Below are 25,681 nucleotides of genomic sequence, written 5' to 3'. Positions count from 1 at the left end.
TATTGGAAACTCCTAGATCTTTTGAGATATATTGAAACTATTCAATGACATGTTTTAATCTCGGATTATGCTCTTCTATTTGTGACTGTGATGTCGAGGATGACAAACAAGATGTGAATAACCATGCAAATGTGCTTGGTAACCTCATTGTCTTTATCATTAACTATTGATGTGCCGGTAAACCACACACGCTCCATCAAAATGAAAATTATGAGATACCCATTACTACTCTTTATTAGTGCCTTTTAGTGTGCCAGTTAACCACACACGCTCCACTAACGAGCAATAAATCATAATGTGCAATTTCATGGATTAGCATACTTTTCACATTTTTCCTAAACTAACTAGATTTGGGATTTTGTAAAATAATGTTCTAGTACTTTATTTAATAACATTATACTTTTAATGAGATGTAGCTGTCATATCAAATCCGTTCTGCTAACGACCCTCCATTAATCAAGAAAGCGGTGGGTGAGAGTGGACACCCATTCAACTACCATTTTATAGGCAGTTTCCGTATATCCCCCTTATAGACTAGCCTCGTGAATGAGGCATACTAGCGATTTGATTGACCATATTTTTATACATATATAATATTTAACTTTTACTTATAATATATAAGGTGTGTTTTAAACTTTTTAAAACTTTAAGGTTTATATATAAATTTCGAAAATTAAGACATTAATTTTAAATTTAAAATAAACCAAATAACTAGATTTAATATTTATCTATTAATTAACTTTTAATTAATTAATTAAATCTTGTAAGGATTATCTAATTAAATTAAACAATTAATTTAATCCTAATCCATATCCCTTCTAGATTTCGAAAATATGGGGATAGGATAATTTCCTTATATTTCTCAATTATCCAATAAGGCAACCATTATCCAAAACAAAGAAACCCTAATAGGGGCTAGCATATTTCGAAATTTTAAGTGAGGAGGCAAGGTTTTCCAAAACCCTAACCCTAATTTCGATTAGGGTTCATGGAGGCTAGGGTTTTTCGAAAACCCTTTGAACCAAAAACCCTAGAAATCGAAAATTTGGCCTTTTAGGATTTAATAACTATAAACCCTAATTTGCAATTCAACTATTATAGCAATTCAATTTAAAACAACAATGGCTCTGATACCACTGACGGGTTTTATGTAAAACAAATAAACTAGAAAAACAATTCCTAAGTTCACATGCAACCTACTTTGGATCTATGTTTTAACTATTGAACATATAACTTTGAATTACAAAACAAGAACCCTAGAGGAGAGAGGCTATTTTCGAAAATAACAAACTAGGATTTAGGAATTACATACCTTTCAATTGTTATAGCAAACAATTGAAAATCCTCTTGAACTTGATCTTGATCTCTTTGGAAGCTTAGCACCACAAATGTAATGCCTCTAATGGAATCACACCTAAGAACTAGCAAGAAGGAAACTAGAAGAAGAGAGAGAGTAGGGCATGCAATTTCAGCCCTAGGGTTTCTTCAAAGAAGGAGTGCCTAAAATGTGAGCCATGAGGCTCCTTATATAGCTAAGGGATCTAGGGTTTAGGGAAAAACCTTAATGCTCCTTGCTTAGGGCCTAAGCAAACCCAAGGGCCTTATCCAAGCCCTCATGGACGAAATCATTAGGGTTTCCCGTATAGATTTCGTCCACCCCCTTCCAAGGAGGTTCTGGAGCCTTCCACTCAACTATTAGATAATTGCAAACTAGTCCTTGCACTTGATAATTAATACTTTTAACCCCAAAATTAATTCTGATTAATTTCTGGCTAACTATTAATCAAACATAATGATTTCTAATTAATATATTAATCTTTTAACATATTAATCAATCATTTATATTAATTTATTAATCTTATAATAAATCAATATCTCTCCTTTCATAATTTCCTTGTCTGGTTGCTAGGTTTGAGGGCAACCCAAAAGGACTGTGCTGCTATCAATTCAAGTACATACCAATTATAGTTATGGGCTTAGATACCTAATCCAACAGTGGTTAGAATTGATACAAATATGGGTAGGTGTGGAACGTAGTATGGGCCCGTACTACTAAAAGCACAGGACACATACGTGTATCAAGGAAGTCACAACCCCTAGGGTTTTGTGGGAGCTAGTTCTCGGGATTATTATGAGGAATGCCTAATATTCTTGTGGCGTATTTTCAGTATGGTGATTACGAGACGTCTTGGGGCAGGATCCGAATTGGGATCGAGATCAGGAGAGGGTGGTCAGGATGGACCAGTACTACCCGAGGTAATTGGTCAGATGAGTACGGATGAGTTGGATGTCAGGATTTGTGAGATCCTGCATGATGAGGTTGCTTCTATGTTCTGGTCTGAGTTGTCGGAGATGTCTGGGTTGATCAAGACCGCCATGGTTGAGTACTTTGATGAGCGCTATGCAGCTCTTGTGGAGGCGGCTGCCGCGGCAGCTACAACGGCTGTAACAACGGTAGGGGGAAGAACCGGTCGAGGCTTTCAGTATCGGGACTTCGATAATACGAAGCCCCCTACTTTCGATGGAGTTCAGGATTCGATCATTGCTATGAGATTGTTGTAAGACATGGAGGGTTGTTTCTTCACATGTTCATGTCCTGCAGATCAGAGGGTGAGGTGTGCTCTGAACCTTTTGAGGCTCGGGTTGGTGGAGGTTGACTACGGGATCTTATTCTGATGCGCAGCGGGCTGCGGATACTTGGGATCAGTTTCGGGAGATGTTCAGAACTCATTATGTTCCACGAGTTGAGAGAGAGGTTGGCTCAGGAGTTCCTGGAGCTGAAGCAGGATTCAGAGTCGGTGACGGAGATCACCAAAATGTTCACTGAGAGGGCGATGTTTTGCCCGAAGTTTGCTTCGGAGCAGGCTCAGATGTCCTGATATCTGAGTATGCTCAAGAGGGACATCAGGCAGTTTGTGTCCATGCAGAGGTGTAATACCTTGTTGGAGCTGCAGGAGGCCGCCATACAGCGGGAGTTAGAGATGGATTTGCAGTTACGAGAGCATAGGCAGGCCCCGGTGCAGTCGCAGCCGATGCCGAAACGGTCCAAGGCCGTTGACTCTAGGGTTGGAGGTCAGAGTAGCCGCACTTGTGAGAAGTGTGGGAAGGTTCATGCTGGAGTTTGTAGGTCTAGTGGTGCATGTCACAAGTGTGGGAAAGAGGGGCACTATGCGAGGGATTGCCGTCAGTCGGTCCCGGCTCAGGATATGAAGATTTGTTATCACTGTCATCAGGTTGGACACTTGAGGGTCAACTGTCCACAGCTTGTCGCTAGACCGGTGCAGGCTCCAGCACCGGTCACTTTGAGGATTATGGGTGGAGGTCAGGGTGGAGCCGAGCCTCTGAGAGCTCAGGGACGCGCTTTCTAGCTTACAGCAGAGGAGGTTAGGGCAGAGACGGATGCAGTTGTGGGTATGTTTCCATTTTGATGTCTTGTTATCTTGTTGATTATGTGGTATTGTAAGTCTGTTAGCATTTTTAGCATGATTCATGGTATGATTGAGGATCTTAGTAGTTATGGATTGCAGTTGGTTAGCATCCAAGAGGATGGGTGATCGGAAGATAAGGTATATGATCTCGTTGTTTGGAATAGCAACCGCGTTGCGAGAAGTGTTCAGTTGAGATTCGAATTTCCTTGGAGTTCGGGATGTACGATGTCGGGAGAGTGACCTGTGGAGGTTGCTCACTCTGGAGGGATTTGTTCCTAGAGTAGAGGGGGAAACTTTATCAAGTTATGCCGGTTTGTCAGCGGAAGTTAGTAGTGGGTACACTAAGTGGGGAGAATTGGAAAATTCTACGGTGAAACAGAAAGCATCCAGGGTTGGTTAGCTGTTTGGATTTATTAGTATTGTTAGCCGAGAGTGTGGCATGATTGGAGCAAGTGATAGACAAGTGGGGCAGGGAACAGACCACGGTTTCAGGGAAGGTAGTTGGTCGATGTGAGGCCTGGGTTTAGGCCACGAAAAGGATTCCGGGAACGGAATGGGAGTTCGGAACCCCTAGAGGGCTAGAACAGACTGCATGGGAGAGATTCCTGGGAAGAATGGTTCAGGGCGACGTACATCGGTTTTGAGCAGTCTGGATAGACTGAAGGTCGGGAGGCGTACCAGTCAGGCCGAAGACTCGAGGAATGGTCTAGACAGGATGAAGGCCCAGGAGGGCGGTCAAGACATACCGAAGGTTCTAAGAGTGGTCTAGATAGGCTGAAGGTCTGGAAAGGCGGTCCAGTCATGCTGAAGAATCTGTATTTGTTAGTGGATCAATATGAGGAGAATGAGTAAATATGTCGCCATGAAATAGTAATCGATATGGTCTGGCCCCAAGCATTGATCATGATGATGGAGTTGGCTGGAGGCCGTGCGTGGGCCTAGTTAGTAATGTGATCGGATCCGGAGTATATGGAAGCTCGAGAATAGAAGTTGCTCTACATGGTTAGTGTAGAGTGGAGTTTGGTTTAGTGGCACTTATAGGTGTGGTAAGATTGTTGAGTGGATTTCCTGGAGGGGAAAGGTATGTAGCTCCGGAAGGAGTGTGGATCCTCCGAAAGGGGAGGCAGTGGAGTAGATGGATGACCGAAGTGCTTCAGTTATTGGTAGTAAGCACTGGGATTGTACCAGATATATGGAAGCACCTACGGGGTGGCTGCTTGTTGAGGTGGTGGCAATGTTGAATGATGTGCAACCATGTTTTTAGTCTCCTTGGAAAATAAGGAGGTTAGTGGTTCCATATTGGAGATTAGGATAAAGGAAGATGAGACAGCAGGTTAATAGACTCGGGAGTAGTCTGGACCGGTGCTGAGGACTGTGATATTATAGTCGGAGGTCAAGGACCTAGAGATTGTGGTAGGGAAGTGTGAGTGGGTTGCACTCCGTTGTATCGAACCGAAGGGTTCGAGGGTGACGCAAGGACAGGGTCCTTGGTTCCGAGTATGGTTGTGGTCATGAGCTCTGGATGTAGTGGTGTTCCATCCTAGGGATGGCTGGACCATCTTAGGCGTGCCTGGTTTTCCAGCCCGAGGTTGTTTGGGCCAGGTACGATGTGTATGAGCATTATAGTTGGGTGTTCAGGAGGGTTGCTTGGAAGCTGTGAATTGTTTCATCATGTCAGCACGGTAAGGGATTGGATCCAAGGAGGAAACGGGATGAGTTTCCATCGGTGCAAGTTGATAAAGGTAGCCCTAGTTGGGCGAAAGATAGTGAGCTAATACTGGGTCAAGACCCAGTGGTTTAGAATGGTATCCAATTTTCACAGGTGGCAAATGAATGCGTAAGTCGGAAGTAAGGTAATGTCCTCTGGTGGCATTTAGTCGATGAGTGTTGATATCAGGGAAAGGAGATCGGTGGCCGGCTTGAAGCGGTTATCAGGACCTAGCAAGGGAAGAGATGAATTTTAAGGATTCGATAGCAGTGTTTGAACGAATTTGGGTCGGTTAAGATCAGTGGATTCATTGTGGAGTATCATCCAGAAGTTTGTCTTGCCACAGGCTTCGAGGATGAATCCAAATTTAAGTGGCGGGGAATTGTAACATCCCAAGTTCAGAACAAGAAGTGAAGGGTGCTAAGTGTAAATAAAGGAATGGACTCGACGAGTAGGTACGCTTACTCGCCGAGTCGGAGCGGGTTTGGATCGCGAATTAAGTGACCAACTCGCCGAGTCGGAAGCTGGACTCAACGAGTTGGTGTTGGAATGAGAAAACCCTAATCTTAAGGTTTGCACCCTATTTAAAGGACTTTATGTCCCTCTCACAGCCTCCTAATCCCCCAGAGAGTTCTAGAAAAACCCTAATTGCGTGTGAGGCTTCATTGTTGAGGATATTGGGGCTTGGAAGAGGAAATTGGTGGAAGAAACTTGAGAAATTGGAAGCTAGCATCAAGGATCTTGTATAGATTTGGGATCTACATCAGCTTTGGGCACATCTCTGAGTGTTCTGTGGTGAAGATCGAGTCGGTGGTCGGAGCAGCTTGGTCTTATCTTTCCAATCGGAAATTGCAGGTGAGTTATCCTCACTATATCGACAGGGTCTACGGAACCAAGGCCAGCCCTTTATCGGATGGAAACATGGGTATTTTTTGTTATGTTATTGCTTTGCTAGATCTGCATCCTGGTATTTAGGATGGTATTATGTTAGTGACCTAGTTAAGGTCGGTACCCGATATTTAGGGTAATGTTATGTTAGTGACCTGGTTAAGGTCGGTACTCAGTATATAGGGTAGTGTTATGCTATTGACCGGTTAGGTCGGAATCTTGGTTAGGATGTTGATATGTTATGTGATCTGTTAGACTGTTTGTCTAGTTAATGAATTGTTATGTGGTTAATTGTTGTATGTGCACATGGTTGTTTGACGGGGGGTTGGGTTGAGGCGGGTCCTGCTTTGTGCTCTAAGCCAACATACCCAGGGCGGACCAGATATTCCGAAGGCCCAACGAGCGGTTCGGATAGGCTGAAGGCCCCAAGAGGGCGGACCAGACGTGTCGAGGCTCAGAGAGTGGACCAGGCCGACTTAAGGCGCGATGTGGGTGGACCAGTCATATTGTAGACTCAGAGAGTGGACCAGGTGGATTGAAGGCCCGGTGCGGGTGAACCAATCACACTATAGACTCGATGTACATGGCTAGACTCGGAGGGTGGACCAGGCGGACTGAAGGCCCGGTGCGGGCGGACCAGTCACACAGTAGACCCGATGTGCATAGCTGTTCTATTTGTGATATGTTATGAGTATGTTTATGTGTGGTTGGTATTTTGGGGGTAACTCACTAAGCTTTCGGGCTTACAGTTCAGTGTATTGTTTCAGGTACTTCTGGAGATCGTGGCAAGGCGAATGCATGATCGTACCGCTCCTCATGTTTTATGATTTATGTGATATGGTTCTGGGGAATACTCTGATGTTTAAACTATTTTGAACACAAATGTATGAACTTAATGGTTTTGAATAAATTAAAATGTTTTAATTTGGCTTGAATTTTATGGGTGTTACAATGATGCTATCGTTTGATCGGATCCATGGTCTATTGCCGACCGGATCTGGAAATTTTATGTGTTCAGATTTCTAAATGTTTAACTACGATATTAGAACTGGCATGTAACTTTTCAGAGTAATAATGAGGATTACGCGTCTAAACCTTATATATCTTAAATTTCTTGTCTTGAACAGCTATTACTGTGGATGAAACGTCATGATAAGGACTCGTACCAGGCTGAGCAAATAGAGGAAGTAAGAAAGCCGATGATAGTGAATGATACCTATCGGAAGATACCGTAAGAGAGGTATCCTTCCTTTAGAATGTGTCTAATAAATAATACTTCTAGTACAGTAGAAGTACACTTTCGATTAGAAGAAAGAAAGAACTTTTGGTATAATCCATGAAGTTATCCCATCATCTGACATTTCCATCACCAACCGAGTTGAAGTAGAATTGTTGTTGAAGATACGCATGGAGGAAGTCCTTGTAGAGTCTAGAAAAATTTTTGTGATTATTTGGACACATTCATATGTGTTAAATCGTTTTGTGATTTTAATAAATAAGACCTAGGGGACTGCGAGACAATACTTGGGATAAGTATGAGTAGGTGTGAAATGTAGTAGAGGCCTATAATACCGAAAGCACAGGACTCACACTTGGATCAGGGAAAGTCACAAGATTAACAAAGCACTAGTAATTAGTTCTGTTTTGTTGATATATATTTCGTTACCATTTTTTCGGTAATGACTAAGAAGATGATTATTTTTCTGACTCTAGTGGTCATATCATATCGATTCCAACTAAGATGTATATTTTATGTGGTTTAAAGAACCAAGAACGATGTGGCATCTGACTTAAGCCAGATAATTGAAGTGAAAGATAATCGAAGCGATCAATAGAAGTATCGCAATCATTTTTAAAGTAAGAGCTTGTACCTAGAAGTTCTACATGCTAGAATGTGATTATATCACATTAAAACATGAAGGAATGAAACTTCCATTTTGGAATTTGACTCTAAAAGACCTGAGTCTAAGCGTTGCATCATACGATGAGAGGTCATTAGAACATAACCCATCAGTCTATTATGGTAATCGAAGGAAAGAACTTATATTAAGTCTATTAGGAATAAAAAGGAGTCTCTAATAAGGATTGATTTTTTAACTTGAAGGTTACAGTTGAATGTCCAACATAGGATAAAGAGTGGGTGGAATATTGAGCACCACCAACAGTCAAGAAGTCCAAGAGTTAGAAACTCGTTAGGAAAGACATAGGAGTTACGATTATTACCTAGGATGAAGAGATAACACATGGAGTCATTATACAATCCCTATTTTGTTGATGATTCCGGGATGTAATCATCATAAGGGGGAGATAATTGTAACGCCCACATATTCAGGCTAGACAATTTAGAGACAATAAGCGTCAAAAACGACTTTTTGATAGAAGATTATTTAGAGTAAATAGTCTTAACCAAGTTATATTATATGGCACAATGGTTCTGTACATATAAAGAACACTGAAATCCGAGTTATAACGAAGAAATTATGACACGTCGAAGTTTTACAGTTAAACAAACACCACACCGCGTAACGTAAAAAACAAAATTATGATAAATTACTTTTTAGACTTAACGACCTAAACGAAAGTCGTGTTATAAATTAAACCAAGAGCATACATAAAAAGAACGTCCAAATCTGACTGCCTATGAGGAAGTTATGATTTTCCTAAGATTTTGCATAGCAGTATACAGCCCGGGAATCGAATTTTAGATCGAGCGATTTTTAACCGACACAACCTAAATGAGAATTGAAGATCTCATTAATAGGATCTCAAATGATATAAAGACAGACAAAAACAGACGTCGGATGACAAAGTTATGAATTTTTAACGGACTTTATCTATCTAAGCATGCTAAAATACAACTTTAAAAATAAATTCAAAATTAGCCGACAGAGTCTAAAAGAAAATTGTAGATCCCATAAATACCTATGCGTTGATATAAAGAACGTCGAAAATGGAGCTCGTATGCGAATGTTACGTATTTTAAAAGATAATTAGTTTTTGGAGTGATCAGTGAGTGACACATGGCACGATTTGATCCATTGCTTCTTCCCCATGCCTTGCCACTAGATGGTGACACTTGGCACCCCAAAACAACGTGTTGGGCTCAGTAAGACTCCGTTTTGAGCCATTTCCAGCCTATAAATAGAGGTGCAAGGCATCCCATTTCTTCACACCTTTCCACTTCTCTTCTCCCAAACTCTCCCAAAGCCCCAAGGCTTTTATCTACTGCTTCTTATGAGTTAGTAGTGAGTCCTGGAGTGCTAGAAGGCCCCGAGAACAAGAGATTTCAGCTCAAAAGTTCAGCCCGCGCAGAGCCCAGTTCTTCACTAAACTCCATTGTAAGTGAGTTATGCTTACCCTACTATAAGTACAGCTTATGTTTAAGTTCATTATCCTTATTATGATCCTATAAACAATATATATAAGTATTATAAAGTTTTAAAAGTGTTATTATAATACCTTTTAACTGCTTGCGGTACGAGGAATCTGGTTTGAACGGCCACATAAGGTTGTTAGATTTCAGAAAAGCTTAAATGCCAAAATGGTCCCGCCCTCCGGTGTTTCATGTTTGGCCCCTGTCTATACATAGTAGTTGAAAAGTATTGTTTAACACTTATAAAAAAATAATTCTCATAGACCTTGAGTTACTTAGTCGAAGGAAAAGACGATTGTTAGAAGCGAAGCGTTGTCCAAATTTCGAGTCATCACTTTATCAAGTGAGTGCATAGCTACTTTTATCTTATATATATATATATATATATATATATATATATATATATATATATATATGAAGTATTTAATATAAATGATGTGCTATGTGTGCATATTATATCTGTTCTTGATATCTATGTTGGATGAACAAAACATACATTTTTTATTCGAGTTAAACTGTATACGTATTTTATACATACAATTATGATGGGTAAAGATGAGTAAATGAAAGATGAGATGAGAGATGAAAGATGAGATGAATGATGAGAGATGAAAGATGATATAGATGATGAGAAGCCTTGACCTAAGCGATGGCCTAGTCATCTAGTAGAGTATAGATGGCAACCACACACTATTCTAGACAGTCCAGTGGAACGCTAGCAGTCTCGCAACCTGTAGGTGTTGTGAACGATATGTTCACCAGATCTATTCTAAAAACCTTGACACCTATGGACTTAGTTCCTCACAAATAAACATTGACAACTATGGACTTAGTGCCTTACAAATGAACGTTGGCAGTTATGGACTTAGTGCCTTACAAATAAACTTTGGTAGCTATGAATTTAGTGCCTTATACATGAACATTGGAAACTTTAGGCTTAGTACCTAACAAATAAAATCAGCGACTATGGACTTAATGCTTGTTATATAAACCCTGGCAGCGATGGATTTCGTTCCTATTCCTTAGGATAATCCTTACGAATAAATATTGAGCAATAGCCGATTATTAGAGAAGATACTTAAGAATAAAGAAGATAATGGGGATGAGTAATCGGTTTAATTGTTTAGTTGAAAACCATATGTACTCACTAGGTTTCCCAACCTGACCCACTCAGTTTAGTTGTATTACAGGTATCGATACGAAGACACATTACATTGAGAGATTAAATGGGATGAAAATCATTAGTGTAAACTAATGTAAGGTCTTTTTATGCTTATGTTTATGTATTGACAATGACATCCCAAAGTTTTAATATAAACAAAATACATATCTTCGGAAATGCTTTGATAATCTATTTATCATGTTTGCGGGAACAATTCCGCAATATTATTCTTTAAAATGGTTACTTAGATTTTTAAATAAGCATAAGTAAATTTTTTTTAAATGATCATGAATTTGGGGATGTCACACTCATAGTACGCCCAGCGTATTCCTAAAACAATGTCATTCCACCTTACTCCCCATTACGCCCAACGTTACGCACCGCGTAAGGGCAAAGTTGCCAAAATCACTATTTAAAGGGTTAGAAGGGAAACTTACCAGGATTCGAGTGTAACATAAATTAGTTAAAATGTTAAGGACGCCTAATTTCTATATAATTAATTTTTTCTAATATTTATATTCTCTTAAGGTAGTTAAAACCGAAACAGGGCGTTACATTGTTCTAACATATATATGTAAGGGGTAAATTTAAAACTCTTTAAATTTAGTTGTCAATTTTAGTTCAAACTAATTTTAAGGATGCAGGATAACAACTAACAATTCATGAGGGGTTAATATTCAAATTTATAATTCTCTATTATAAATAATATTAAATATTTAAATCACTATTTGATGAATATGAATATTCAAATTCAAATAATCATATTTAAGTAATATTTATAGTTTTCTAGATTTAAAACAATTTAAATTTGATAGTTATGCATATTAGAAATCTCCCAATTTGAAATTTGAAACGAAAACAGGAAACCCTGATCTGGCGGGGTCGCGTCAAGCGATTAGCAGGTTTCATTTGTTACAATTTTTTCTTCTTTTTACAAATTTCAAACAAGCATTTACATAAAATATGGATTAAGGGTGCTAGTAATTATGAACGAATGGCTCGGATACCATTGTTAGGTTTTCTATGCATCAAATACACTTAAACTAAGTAGCGAAAAAATCAATCTACGATATACCTAAGTGTATACGAAACCTAAGGATCTAGGTTTCATACTAATTACTTCTACCCTATGAAAAATATAAAACATAAAGAAGAGTAACATACCTTTTTTTTGGAAAGGGAACTTCCCTAACGAGGGTTTCCGGGCCAGCTTTCGCGCACCAACTAATCCCCCGCTGTAAACATGACGCTTTGCCTCATGCCCTGGAGTCACTGCAGGCGAACCTCCATGGCCACAAGGGCTTAGTAGTGCCAGGATTTGAACATGGGTCAATAGGTTATCCACCATATCTTCCACATGTCTTACCAAGTCACCACAACCCAAGTGGTTAACATACCTTTTATGTAACCCTTGCCCTCCATGCCTGAGATCTTTTCCTCCACGAAGTTGCTTGGATGAGAGGACCCAAACTAGGATCTCTCTAATGGTATCACACATAATGACACCAAAGAGTAGAATAAAATAACTAGGAGAATGGTCAATTTCCCAAACCCTAAGAGGGTTAGAAATCATCCCTATGGGGAGAAGAAGAAGTAGGGTTGGCGAAACTTCAAGCCAAAGGAGCAAGGAAGAATGAGATCCATAATGCCCTATTTATAGCCTTAGATCTATTCATAGGTTATGTACTCCATCCCATGTGGGACAAGTAGCCAAAAATGAAATCACTTCTTATTCAATAGAGATTTCGTCCAAGCATTAATCCTATAAGGGTTTCTGGAACATTCATGATTAATCAGCTAATGATTAATGAATATTGAGTCATTTAATTAGTTGAATAATTAATCCCCAAAATAATTTCCAATTAGTTTCATATAAATTATTAACCATAATAATTAATAAACTAATTTCTCCTTTATTTATTCTACTCAATTTGGGTCTTGATGGCAACACAAAAGAACCATGTTATTATAGAAATATTACTAATAGTTAATGACATTTGACCCTCTTTTCAACAGTTATGGTGTATTTGATTACCTTTTGTATTTGAGAAATTAGGGTGTTATTGGATCAGTTACAATGATAAGAATTTGGTTTGAAATACTATAGACTATTTATATCGTGGTGCCGTCCCTCCTTGAGGTCGAGGGTTCAAGTCTCGTGGTGGACATAAGTGGAATTAGATATTCGTTTAGGAGTAGATTATAATATTGAATAAATTACACGAATGGTCCCTATGGTTTAGGGTAATTTGCGCGTTTGGTCCCTAACTTGTTTTTTTTAACTCGGAAAGTTCCTACTATTTGTTTTTGTTACGCCATTGGTCCATACTGTTTGTTTTTGTTACGCGCTTAGTTCCTGTCTTTCCTTAAAAGACTATTATTTAAATAGGGAAAAATAGTGGAGTATGTAAGGTAAGGTGAGGGAGATGAGGTTGGTGGTGTGTTTATTTAAATAAATTAAAAAATAAAACGCAAAATAGATTTTTTAGGTAAGACAAGGACCAAACGCGTAACAAAAACAAACAGTAGGGACCTTCTGAGTTAAAATAATAAGTTAAGGACCAAACGTGTAAATTACACTAAACTATAGGGACAATTTGTGTAATTTACTCTATAATATTTGTATTTGTCGGTTAAAAAAAAGTAACGATGGAACATGTTTTTAATATATAAATTTTATTTATTTTAAATCTATTTAATATTGTTTTTTTATATTTTAAAGGAAAAATCTTCGAAAAAGTCCTAAAATTTTACCATAATTTACGAAAAAATCTCAAACTAAAATTTGTTTAAAAAAAACATAATTACTAGTAAAAATGGCTACTTGACCATTTTTTTCCTGATTTATCGGTTTCATTACTCACATGTTTCATTAAAATCTCATTATTTTACCTTAATTTACGAAAAAGTTCCAAACTAAAATTTAGTGATTATTTGTCCCTTTTATCCATGTAATATATAGTTTATCGGCTTCATTGTTGACTTGGACTCCTAGTCATTAAATTAGCTGATAAGATGGATATGATGACTTATATAATATTACATTTACTATAAAATTTGATATTCGTCTCATCAGCTCATTTATGACTATGTATCTAGGCAGCAATGAAACTAATAAAATGTGTGTTTCCAGGAAATGAGCTGATGTGTGATGAGATTGATATGTTGGGTTACATAAGTTTAGATAAACAATTTGAAATTTCTTATTAACGTAAAAATGACGAAGTTGTTGTTAGTTTATATAATTATTGCAGTCTCCGTGGGTTACATTTTATATTCCAAAAAATATACAATGCATAAAGATATCAAGTTTTATGGTAAACATAATATTATATAACACAACATATCCATCTCATCAGCTCATTTAATAACTAGGAGTCCATGTTAACAATGAAACCGATAAAATGTATGTTACATTGAAAAAATGGTCAAATGATCACTAAATTTTAGTTTGGGACTTGTTCATAAATTATGGTAAACTAATGAGACTTTAATGAAACCAGATAAGTAATGAAACTCATAAATCAGGAAAAGGGGATCAAATCGCCATTTTTTTTTCCGTAATTCATGTTTTTTCGTAAACAAATTTTAGTTTGAAATTTTTTTCGTAAACTAGGTAAAATTTTAGGAGTTTATCAAAGATTTCCCTATTTTTAAATATAAAATATAAATATGTTTAAAATAGTTTTAATTTTTTTATTATATTTAAATTTATTATTGAGACATTTTGTTTTACTTTTTTTAAATTTATTTAAACGTATATCTAATTTCGTAATATATTATCTAATTTTAATTGTTTTTACATTTGTTTTAATGATTTTAGAATTTATATTTTCTTTGACGTTTTTTTCGAATAAATTATTTTGCTAGAAACTGTATAAAGATTTAATATTATTCGTTTATGGATTTCAATTAGTCTATTTGTAACGCGAAACTCGTTCCAAATTAGCAAATAACTATTTTGGATTAGTTTATGTATACCTCAAAAACTTCAAAAAACTAGAACTAAAATTAGATAACCGTTTTGGATTAGCCTGTGTATAACTTGAACATGTTTTCAGTTAAATACTCGTTTCGGATTACCCTTAATGATTAATTTATGTTCTTACCTACAATTATTAACAATTTATGAAATAATGTTTTTTTTAACAAAACATAAAAGTATTTTTATACAATTTATTAATTGTTTTTGAAAATTTGTTTGAATACTTTATTTTCTTTTTAACGTTTTGTTTGAATAAAACAATTATACTGTTTTCTTTACATTCTTTTTATTATTTTGTTCGAATATTTTTTATTTTAAACTTTTTTAACAGTTTGAATACATTTTTTAATGTTTTTTTTTCTATATATTCATGACCACTGTTATCTTAATTCGTAATATAATTCAACTTAGCGAGGTGAAGTATTTTATTTTATTTTATTTTTCTTCTCTGTTTTGAATTTTTTTTTTTTTTTTTTTTTTTTTTTTTTTTTTTTTTTACTTTTCCTTCGAATCTAAGTTTTACTCAAATAAAAGTTTTAATGGTTTTTGACGTTTTATTCTTTTACATTCTTTTTAATGTTTTGTTCTAATAATTTTTTAGTTCTTTGTTTGAATAGATTTTTTAATATTTTTTAAAGTTTTGGTTGTCTATATATTCAGTACTACTTGTGATCGTAATTCTTGAATAAACATAAATTTAGGTTATTCAACCTTAAAAGAAAATCCCAACAAATCCTAAATTCTAGACATGTTCTATTTCATTTGGACTAATAAATTTAGGTTATGTAACTTTAAACGAAACGAAAATCTCAACCAATCCTTAGACATGTTCTGTTTTATTTTTCTTTTTAATAACCTTTTCAAGCTTTTAAGTATTTATTATTAAAATCATATTTTTAAACAATGGTAGCAAAATTTTGTAAACTAAAACAGGGTTATTGTGCAATATTTTAAAATTAAAACTTTAACATTTTAAGGAGTTATTGATATTTTTCTTTTTATTATTAAACTACCTATCATGAATATTTTGACCGCTAACTCCTTTTATTGTTTTGCCAAAAAACCTTTAACTTTTCATCCATATATGCTTAATTATCAATTCATAATAAATAAAAAAAACTAGATATTAATATTAACCATATGAATTAATTGCCCATATCATCTAAAAGATTATAAATTGAAAAGGATATTTAGCTAAACCACATAAAAAAAAAAAAAAACATAATCACATTAACAACATAAAGATTTTATAATAAATGGTTAAATCAAACTTAACGAGTTTCATCGGTTTTGGGCTTTTGGGTGAGTCGACGGCTGAAGCATGAATATCTAGGGTTTGGTCTTGTATTATTACCAAGTAAAAACGATATCTCGATCGGAGATAAAGTTGTTGGTGGTCACATGCGAGCACTAAAGAATACGACAGAAATAATAAATTATATACACCCACTTGAATCGGTTTGCTTATATAAACGCAACGAGCATAAATAGATCAGTATTCATAAGATCTAATCATCTATCGAGTTCATGAGCTTCCCCTCTAATGGCTTCCTCAATCGATTCTGCAGCAATACTTTTCAGATGTACGTAGATAACTACTATCTTGGCTTATTCATTACACTCATTTTCATCCACATCTATTGTTTCTGTGAGCTTTTTTTTTTTAATTTTTGAATTCCAATTAACACACAATTACCACGTAACGATGCAGTGTTTGTTTCTATAAAGCTTTTGATTGAAACCAATTATGACTGGTGGCCGGAAATGATGACGTGTGATGGAGAGAGCCATTGTATATTTAAAACTGTCAAGGAGAATGGTGATTCTAAAGATAAGGTAGACCGGACTACCGTGGAGCTGAAGCTGTAAGCATAATGGATCTATCTTCCACTTCAAGAGCTTCTTTCAGCTACAATAAAACCGCGAGTTGTTGATTTTCTTGCATTCAGTGGAGTTTGCAAGTCAGTCAGCAAAGTTTGCAAGTCATTCAGCGGAGTTTGCAAGTCAAATATCTAGATTTGCTAGCTGGGTTTGTAAACTATACTATTTAACAACGGAGTTTGCAAGTCATAGATGCTATTTGAAATTTTTAATAAATTATATAGATATCTACAAGTTAACTAATAGATTAATTAATATAGTTGGTTTGTTATTTATTTTTGTCTTTGAATATGAGGTGTACATTGTTTCTCAAAATCATGAGGTCAGTGGTCCTTTTATTGTGTTGAATTTTTTTATTTTTATTTTTATCTTTAGTTTTGATTCCACATCTTATTTCTTGGGGATTGAATTGTTTTTGAGCTACTGATCTGACATCGTTTTTACCATAATGCCATGGTTGGACGAATTTACCCCTGGAGATGAATGGATATAGTCGAGTGGTTTTTATAATTAAGAGGCTGATCCTTCCTCTGCTTTTCTTTTGGTGTTTGTTTTCTATACTTTTGTTCAGCTTCTTGCTGGTTCCTTTTCTTTTATTCTATAATATCGATATTGATTAGCTTGCCATTAAGAAAAACAACAAATACAAATATATGGATCTCCAAAATAAAAGACCCTCCTGTCGTTCGTATTAATGGTTACTCATTGCTCATGAATTTGAGTAGTTTGAAATTTGAGTTACATTACAGTCACATATGTACATGTAAACTTGATTTAACTAATTTTATTACAAAATACTTAACATATAATAAATGTAAAATTTATCTAACAAATTCTATTGCGAAATTAAATAGACAATAGTAAGAAATAGAGACTTCAAGAAAATGAGTGTCTTAAGTAAAATATACCGATATCTGAACATCAACTTTAGAAATTTATAAGTTTACATCAACTCAAAATACCCACCGAATAAAATATATAACTTGCACAATCTGAAATAACTTAACTCGGCTTTGCCTAAACCTTTTCAAACTCAATTTGTTAAATCCCAAAAAAGCGCCACCAAAAAATATAACAGCTCAAAAACATGAATACAAGATGATAGGATTGTAAATATGATAGAAACAGTCAATTACTAGGCATTTAGCAAAAAAAAAAAAAAAAAGAAGTAGCGGATTTGCAAAGATGATAGCAGCAGAAGGAAGTTGAATAAAACATGATTACGAGATTACATCGTTGCGGTATGAACAAAACCAATTTAAGGTTTTGCCACAAACAAACGGGATAATTACATCCAACGATGAGATTTAAACTCAGGAAATACGTATCAACATATACATAACCTTGTGGTAAATAAAAACTACAATGTAAAGATATTAACCTTGAAATCGATTTAAGCGCCTGCTTTATTCAGTAATCGGCTTGAAAGAAAAGCTTCGATGGAAGTACTTCGACCAAAGCCCACAACTTTTTTTTTTTCCTTTGGATGACATAGTTACTATTTTTTTTACCATTCGTAAGAACTAGACCACTAAAATAGTTTAGTTTTTGGGGTGGACGGATCTATTTTTTGGTGGTGGGTTACGGGCGGTATCGTCGGTGGTGAAATGATTCGGACCATGGCGAGGTACTGAAAACCCAATCAAGCCAAACGCCACCTCCAAGTCAAATCAGGCGCACAAGAAAACTGTGTGATATGGTATATGATTCTCTTGAAAAAGTCAAAGCATAGGAGCTCGGGCCCCTTCGGGTGGGCAAACTGTTTCGGCGAAAGTTGATTTGTCGTGATAGGGTCTCTAAGGATGGGTCGAGTTTGGTTTTTATGGTTTAGTTGAAGGAAATGAACTTCTAAAATATGCTATTTTTGTGAACAAAATAAAGTAAAGTATAAATTTTAAATAAAAATTATGGTTGGTTTATCGGTTTACACCGTTGAACATCTTTCTGACATTTGAAATCTGGGATGTATGGAAGGTATTGAAGTGTTGTTTAGGTAGTGATTCCATTGAAGCTTATTCTCTATGAAGTATGATCATGTGAAAAAGAAAAGTGTGATGTCTTTTTGGTTAATAAAGTTTAAGTTTTTAGTTTACTTAGTTTTATTTTACTTTTTATTCTAAGTCGGTTTTCTATCATCTAAGGTCCTGTTTGATATTTTCTGTCTGGAAAAGTGCTGTTTGGGAAAGTTTTCTGACTGGGAAAGAAACCATGCTGTTTGATTGTACATCTAATTGACTGTACTGAATGATGAATAAAAGTAATAATTCAATAAAAAATAAATTTAAAAAAAGTTATTTAAAAAAATTAATAATCAATTAAAGAAAGAAAGAGGCGAGGTTTGATGTATAATTGTCTTTTCAGCCCATTCAGCCAGAAAGATATGATTTTGGGGCTTTCTGGGAAAGACATATCTGTTGGAATAGTATCTAAGGCTACAACTATATTTGGCAAGTATTTGACCCGGTTGTGCATGGTCCTTTTGGGTTGCCTTCACCATAGCAACTTGACAGGATGATTTATAATGAGAGAAGGAATATTATTAATATATTATAAGTATAATATAAGGAATAATAATATTGTTTGATTAATATAAGTCATAAATTAATTAGGAATTAATTTAGTGACTTAAAGAGATTAATTAAACATAGGGGTATAAACTGTCAATTGTTTGATAGTTACACTTTGGGCTGTAAATTCTTCTTGGATAGGGTTGGACGATTTCTATGGCTTGGGATAAGCCACAAATCGTCCAAGGGCTTATCTTGGAAGGGATTTGGATTGCCTTGAGTAATAGTTATCCAGCTAGGGTTTTAAAGTGAAACACTAGGAGCCTTACAAGTATAAATAGACCTCATGGGCAAGGGAAATCGGCACCTCTGCTAAAGCAAAGAAACCCTGGCCGATTTCATCCCCTCCCCTCTCTCACATATCATCCTCTTGCTAGTTGGTGTTTGTAAGCCATTAGAGGAGTGACATTTGTGACTCTAAAGCTCCAAGAACAAGAAGAACAAACAAGTGTTTTGAGGTAAGCTTCTAACTCTGGTTTTGTATTGTTCTTATACTCAATTAGCCATTAGAAGTCTTGGATTCAATGTATGTTCAATTAGAGAAACCTAGATCCAAGCATTAGGGTTTGCATGTGCACATAGGAATGTTCATATGGCCAAAACCCATCAGTGGTATCAGAGTATAGTCTGGTTTCTATTGAATTGATACTTTGATTGCTTGTTTGTTGCTAAAAAATTCATTTTTCTGTTCTCTGCCTGCTCTACTCGGCGAGTCCCATGGTGGTACTCGGCGAGTAGGCTCAACTCGGCGAGTCCATCTGGGTACTCGGCGAGTTCGAGCGTCAGAATGTGATAACTTCGGGATTTCTTGCTATTTATCTTATGGAAACTTGCCTTTTTCATATTAGGTCAACCCTAATCCGATTTTTTGATATATATGACTATAATCTTGATCTAATTAAAGATATTTATCAATTAATAAAATATTTAATTTCCTTATATGATAATTAATTAATTTTAATTATTTTGTTTTAATTGGTAAATTGTTTTGCAAGAAATCATTAAATAAATCAAATATGGATAATTATGTGATTTTAGATTATTTGTTATTTGATCCTCTATGTTTTGAAAAGTTTAAAACTTGCCCTCAAGTTTTGAAATTTATATTTTGTGATTAAAAGTTTAATTTTAGGAAAATTTAAATTTCAAACCCTAGAATTTTACAAGTTTAAAATTCAACCCTATACTAATATAATATTACAAGACTAATATATATACATATGTATGATTAAAATGCTAGTCTTGCTGTTAGTAGGCCTCATTCACGAAGCCGGTCTATAAGGTGGGTATAAGGTTGTTGCTTATAAAAGGTGCTTAATGGGTGAACACTCTCACCCACCGCTTACTTGATTGGTGGAGGGTCGTTAGCTGAACGGGTAGGATAGGGCAACTCTCTCTCCTCATTAATAAGTATAATGAATCTATAAAGTAACTACATGTTTTCAAAATTTCCCAATCTTAGTTACTTTAGGAAAAGTGAATTGATGCAATCCCATGAAATTACACTTTGCACCCTTGCTAAGAAGTTAGTGGAGCGTGTGTGGTTTACCGGCACACTAATTGGTTCTATGCAAAGGTGGCAAAGGGTGATTCATTGTTTATCATAGTTCGATGGAGCGTGTGTAGTTTACCGGCACGTCGAATAGGTGATTGTTACAATGAAGGCACCATGTGAATTTGCATGGTAATTCACACCCACTTTGTGATCCTCGGTATCCCAGTCACAAACGAGAGGGGCATATTGAGATTTAAACATGCCATTGAAAAGTTTCAATGAATCTCATCTAAACCTAGGAATTCTCAATACATTTAGACTTAAAGTTATGTTTTATGGTGGAGAATTAGTGAATCGTCATTCACTTACCTTCAAAATGTTTGCATGTTAGATTACGGTATCCCTTTTCTAATGTGTAAATATTGTTGTTGGATCCTAGCCCTAATTTTCTTATTGGGTTATTATTAGGGATTCAAATTCTAATCTATCTTTGTCATTTCTATTTGTAGATGTCAAACGCAAACAACGCTGCTGCTAGTTCATTCACATTGATGAGCCTTTGTCAAAAGGTCACTTTCGATGGGACGAACTTTAGCGAATGGATAAGATACATTCTCACGATTGCTCGCTATGAGGACAAGGAGTATGTCCTCGATGAGAAGCTCGAGAAGATCAATCCAGAAATCGCTACTCCGGCTGAAATCACCGCTTTTGAAACTCATGAGCGTGATGCAACGAAGGTACATTGCATCATGATAGCCACCATGAACTCCGAATTCCAAAAGTCCTATGAGGACATGTACCCGTATGAGATGCACCAAGACTTGTTGGAGCGATACCACCAAAACGCAAGACAAGAGCGTTATGAGATTTTCACTAACATGATTTCCACTAAGATGGGTCATGGAGAGTCTCTTACCGTGCACCTGCAAAAGATGCAAAGGTATGTCGACCGTCTTCGCAAGTTGAATGTTGACTTTGGGGAAGACTTGGCGATCGACATGGTGCTTCACTCTTTGCCTCCAAGTTACAATCAATTTAGGATGACCTACCACATGAACAAAGAAGAGGTCACCCTAAGCAAGCTCCAAGGTCTCTTGAGGGTCGCTGAAAGCAACTTCAAGGACAAGTCTATTGCACCAACTCCCAATCCACCACATGCTCCTGTTTTGGCCATTGGGCAAGGAAGGGGAAAGAAGAGGAAGGCTTCGTTTAAGAACCATCGCAAGGTTAATCCCCGAGATGGTGCCTCTTCTAGTGGGACCAAAGTTGATCCTGCTAAACCCTGTCCTAACCCTAAGGAGGCAGAGTGCCATCATTTCCATAAAATAGGGCATTGGAAGAGAAGCTGCCCAGAGTACCTGCAAGCCATCAAGGAAGGAAAGATCAAGCCGTCTTTCGTAGGTATATACACAATCAAATCTAACGATTCATCTCACGATATTTATTGGGTTCTTGATACCGGTTGTGGTTGCCACATTTGTTCTAATGTGCAGGGACTAAGAAGAAATAGAGATGTGGAGCATGGAAGAATAAATCTAATCATGGGGAACAGAAGACCGTCGCCTGTTACCAAGATTGGAGTGTATTCTTTAGTGCTTAGGAATGGTTTATCTTTAGATTTGAACAATTGTTGCTATTCTCCAGAAGTGGCTAGAAACATCATTTCGTTTCATGGTTTGTTTAGACAAGGTTTTAGATTTTCTTTTAATAATGAGAATGGTTCTATTTTGGCTTATCTAAATGGTGTCTTTTATATTGAAGCTATACCATGTAATGGAATTTATGAAACCGTTATGATTGTAGATAACTTAGGAAATGATGTTTTATGCATGGATTCTTCCAATAGTATGGATAGAGCAACCTTGTGGCATTGTCGTCTTGGACATGTCAACAAGAAGCGCATAGCCCAACTCCAAAAGGATGGAGTGTTGGAGTCATTTGACCTTAGGGAAGATGACACATGCGAGTCTTGTTTGCTTGGAAAGATGACTAAGTCACCTTTCACAAGTACCTGTGAAAGGGGTGAGGGTCTATTGGACTTAATACATACCGATGTATGTGGACCATTTAGATCAACCACGAAGGATGGGAACCGCTTCTATGTGACTTTTACCGATGACTATAGTAGACATGGGTATATCTACTTAATCAAGCAAAAGTCAGAAACTTTTGAAAGTTCAAAGAGTTCAAGAATGAAGTGGAGAATCAATTGGGCAGGAAAATCAAGATGCTTCGATCCGATCGAGGAGGAGAGTACCTAAGTCTTGAATTCCACGACTATCTCAAGGAGTGTGGAATAGTTTCACAATTGACGCCACCTAGGACACCACAATTGAATGGTGTGGCAGAAAGGCGTAATCGAACCTTGTTGGACATGGTTCGCTCTATGATGAGTCGTGCTTCACTACCTATCTCTTTTTAGGGGTATGCCTTAGAGACTGCCACCCATATCCTTAACCGAGTCCCTACTAAGAAGGTTGCCAAAACACCTCACGAGATGTGGACAGGGAAAGCTCCCTCGTTGGCACATATCAAGGTTTGGGGTTGTGAGGCTTTCGTAAGACGATATACTCACGACAAGCTCGAACCTCGTAGTGAGCGATGTATTTTCATCGGCTACCCGCAGAAATCCTTTGGATATCTCTTCGTTGCGAGGAGAGGAGTTTTACGAGAATGAGAACTCATAAGCCAAGAGGACAGTGGGAGGCAAATCGAGCTTGAAGAGATTCAAGAGTCGATAGATGAAGGAACCTCCACCGCTGGCACTCAACCCGAGGAGGAAACTCCGGTTGAGCCTATTGACCAGTCCTTACCTCTTAGACGTTTCGAAAGAGTTAGAGTTCAACCCCAGTTTTATGGATTTCATATTACTACCGAAGGGGACACGTATATTAGTGATGGTACACTAATAAATCTAGATGAACCTAATAGCTTTAAGGAAGCCATGGCAGGCCCGAAGTCTGCGAAAATGGAAAGAGGCAATGGACAGTGAGATCCAGTCCATGTATGACAACCAAGTTTGGAATTTGGTTGATAATGTGCCCGGACGTAAGACCGTTGGGTGCAAATGGATCTTCAAGAAGAAGACCGATGTGGATTGAAATGTACACACATATAAGGCGCGATTGGTTGCGAAGGGCTTTACTCAAACTCCCGGAGTTGACTATGATGTGACCTTCTCACCAGTTGCGAAGATAAAATCTATTAGAGTGATGCTAGCTATTGCTGCATTTCATGATTATGAGATTTGGCAAATGGATGTCAAAACCGCTTTCCTTAACGGGAAGTTGGTTGAGGATGTTTACATGGCTCAGCCAGAGGGTTTTATTGATCCGAAGCATCCGAATAGAGTGTGTAAGCTGGAGAAGTCCATTTATGGACTTAAGCAAGCGTCTCGCAGATGGAATCTTTGCTTCGATGAGAAAGTCAAAGAGTTTGGATTTGTACGAAGCGAAGATGAATCGTGTGTATATGTCAAAGCCAGTGGGAGCATACTTAGCTTTCTTGTTTTGTATATTGATGACATACTACTCATAGGAAACGACGTCTCGACTCTGCAGGAGGTTAAGTCCTGGCTCGGGAAGTGCTTCGCTATGAAGGACCTCGGAGAAGCTTCCTATATTTTGGGAATAAGGATAGTAAGAGAGAGAAGTAAGAGACTAATAGGACTTAGTCAGAACACTTATTTAGATAAGGTACTAAAACGTTTTAGTATGGAAAACTCGAAGAAGGGAGAATTACCGATACAAAGTAATGCCAAGTTGAGTAAGACTCAAAGTCCGAGTATCGAAGCTGAAATAGCAGAAATGAGCCGAGTACCATACGCTTCCGCAGTTGGCTCAATTATGTATGCTATGACTTGTACTCGCCCTGATGTGGCCTTTGCTTTGAGCATGGTTAGCAGATATCAAGGGAGTCCTGGTAGAGCTCATTGGATTGCGGTGAAGAATATCCTTAAGTACCTTCGGAGGACAAAGGAATGGTTTTTAGTCCTCGGAGGGAGTGATGACTTGAAGGTGCGAGGGTATAGTGACGCCAGTTTCCAAACCGACCGAGACAACTACCGTTCGCAGTCGGGCTGGGTCTTTACCCTTAATGGAGGAGCAGTAACTTGGAAGAGTTCCAAGCAGGAAACCGTAGCTGATTCAACGTGCGAATCAGAGTACATTGCAGCGAGCGAAGCATCGAAGGAGGCAATATGGTTGAAGAACTTCATCAGTGATCTTGGAGTTGTGCCTACCATAAAGGAGCCCATGGAGATTTTCTATGATATTGAAGGAGCGGTTGCCTTGACCAAGGAACCGAGAGATCATGGCAGATCTCGACATATCGACAGAAAATATCACTTTATTAGACATCGTGTAGAAGAAGGACAACTCATAGTGAAGAGGATATCATCGGAAGATAACCCACCAGATCCGCTTACGAAGGGACTGAGTAGGGTTAGGCACTTGCAGCATGCTAGGAGTATTGGGCTGAAGGATGATATTAGTATAGATTAGATGGTAGTAGAAACGTGTAATAGATAAATGTTATTAACATTTGACGATTAAATAAAAGAGTATTATTTATGAGTAATGTTACTGTCTTATGTTAATTGTTTAACTATTGTTTCATTTTGCATGTTTTGACTTCCAGAATAATTGAGTTTATTAAGAATAATCGAATTATTCAAATTATCCACAATCGTTCATATGTTGGAAGTAGATATGAATGAAGATTGTCATGAATTGGTGTGTAGATTGTCTAAATGGTATTAGACATAGCAAAGGGTTGCTGCAACGTTCATGAGTGCTTATGAACTAGTTTTGAGCATTGGGACAAATCCGCGCTTGCTGGAATCACCTTATGGAATATGATATAAAAGGGTGATCGCAAGACGATAATATCATATAGTCTTAAAACCTAGATATATGGTTTGTTATTTGTTAATTGGTTGTACATTGATAATGCGAAAACGCATCAGTAACTCGGTGTTATAAAACACATTGTTGTGTATAGTTTATTAATGAATAAGTAAATGCATATAAGTCGAAGTTTATCTATTACTTTTATCCTAAGAGGTTAAAAGCGATATCTCAGCCGCTCGATGATTTGATTTGACTTATGTGTCGGGCCCGATCAGAACTGAATTGATGTGTTCGATTAAGTTCTATGTCAAATGAATTGGAAATCGAGAAACCAAATGCTA

The 25,681-nt window shown here is 36.9% G+C and overlaps 1 long non-coding RNA gene across 1 annotated transcript; it reads left to right on the top strand.

Annotated features, from left to right (window-relative positions):
- Positions 1 to 15,851: 15,851 nt before the first annotated feature.
- On the top strand, positions 15,852 to 16,773 carry LOC145072370 (uncharacterized). The gene is made up of 2 exons (XR_013690997.1): positions 15,852 to 16,127; positions 16,256 to 16,773. It is a non-coding gene; the product is annotated as an uncharacterized LOC145072370 (long non-coding RNA).
- Positions 16,774 to 25,681: the final 8,908 nt, after the last annotated feature.

Source organism: Lactuca serriola, chromosome 1, assembly GCF_051521515.1.
Source record: "Lactuca serriola cultivar US96UC23 chromosome 1, Lser_US96UC23_V15, whole genome shotgun sequence".
Classification (NCBI taxonomy): domain Eukaryota; kingdom Viridiplantae; phylum Streptophyta; class Magnoliopsida; order Asterales; family Asteraceae; genus Lactuca; species Lactuca serriola.
Note: the sequence above shows the minus strand (reverse complement) of the source record. Positions and strands in the feature narration are given on the sequence as shown.